Source organism: Orycteropus afer, unplaced genomic scaffold (genome assembly GCF_000298275.1).
Source record: "Orycteropus afer afer isolate SDZICR_OR568_19922 unplaced genomic scaffold, OryAfe1.0 scaffold00505, whole genome shotgun sequence".
Taxonomy (NCBI): Eukaryota; Metazoa; Chordata; class Mammalia; order Tubulidentata; family Orycteropodidae; genus Orycteropus; species Orycteropus afer.
The window spans coordinates 626,674-627,839 of record NW_006922092.1 but is presented as its reverse complement, the minus strand read 5'-3'; the positions used below and the strand labels follow the sequence as shown (position 1 = coordinate 627,839).

The following is a 1,166-nucleotide window of genomic DNA, read 5'->3' as shown; positions in this document are numbered from 1 at the left end:
AACCTTCCTTCCGAGGAGTGGCTGGTGGGTTTGAACTGCCAGCCTTCTGGTGAGCAGTCAAGTGCCTTAGGCACTATGCTACCAGAGCTCCTATTCCTAGCATAGTAGACCACAAATTGGTCTGATTCAAAATGGCCAAAACCAGTTCATATCAGCTCACTAATGCCTAGGATATCAATCTTTATGTGCTCCATTTCATTTTTGACAACTTCCAATTTTCCTAGATTCACACTTCATACAGTCCATGTTCCGATTATTAATGGATGTTTGCAGCTGTTTCTCCTCAATTTGAGTCATGACACGTCAGTAAATGGAGGTCTTGAAAGCTTTACCTTATTCGTATCATTAAGACTGGGTCTACTCTAATGATGCAGCTCTTTCCTGGTCCTATTTTGAGAGCCTCTGACCTAAATGGCTTATCCTCCTGCACTGTATGGGATAATGTTTCCAGGCTATTCATAAAGTTGCACATTAATGTATCAGTGTTTCTCTGCTATTCATAAGGTTTTCCCTGGTCAATTCTTTGAGAACTGGATGGCCTCCTTCTTCTTCTTAGTCTGTCTCAATCTGTAAGCTGTTGAAACCTATGCACCATGTGCAACCCTACTGGGTTTGAGACACTGGTGGCACAGCCTCAAGGCTCACAGCAACACTCCACCACAGTAGGACAAACTGACAGACAAATTTGTCTTTCCTGCTGTTTGGGAGGGGCGTGGCCTGTGTCCTCAGCCTTACCTGGATCCCTGCCTCTTTCCTGGTTGTTCCCCCACCCTGGCTTTTTCTTTGCTTTCCCTAGCTTTACTGCCACATGGGGGGACTGTGGCCTGGGTTCCCGGCCTTACCTGGATCCCTGACTCTGCTTCCTAACTCTGTCCTGGTCCCTCCCAGGATTTTTCTCTGCTTTCCTGCTGTTTGGGAGGGCTATGGCCTGGGTCCCCTGCCTTATGTGGATCCCTGCCTCTGCTTCCTCGCTCTGCCCTGGTCCCAACCCCTGGCTTTTTCTTTGCTTTCCTGCCACTTGGGAGGGGCATGGCCTGGGACCCTGGCCTAGCCTGGACCCTGGCCTTACCTGGATCCCTGCCTTTGCTTCCTCATTCTGTCCTGGTCTGTTGTCCCCCCTGCCCCACCCCGCATGGCTTTTTCACTGCTTTTCCTGGCTTACCTGC

General features: G+C 49.6%; 1 protein-coding gene across 1 annotated transcript in view; it reads left to right on the top strand.

The window, feature by feature from the left end:
• MTHFD2L (methylenetetrahydrofolate dehydrogenase (NADP+ dependent) 2 like) overlaps positions 1–1,166 on the top strand; it is a 266,611-nt gene that overhangs the window by 149,411 nt on the left and 116,034 nt on the right. The gene's annotated exons all lie outside the window — the stretch shown is intronic.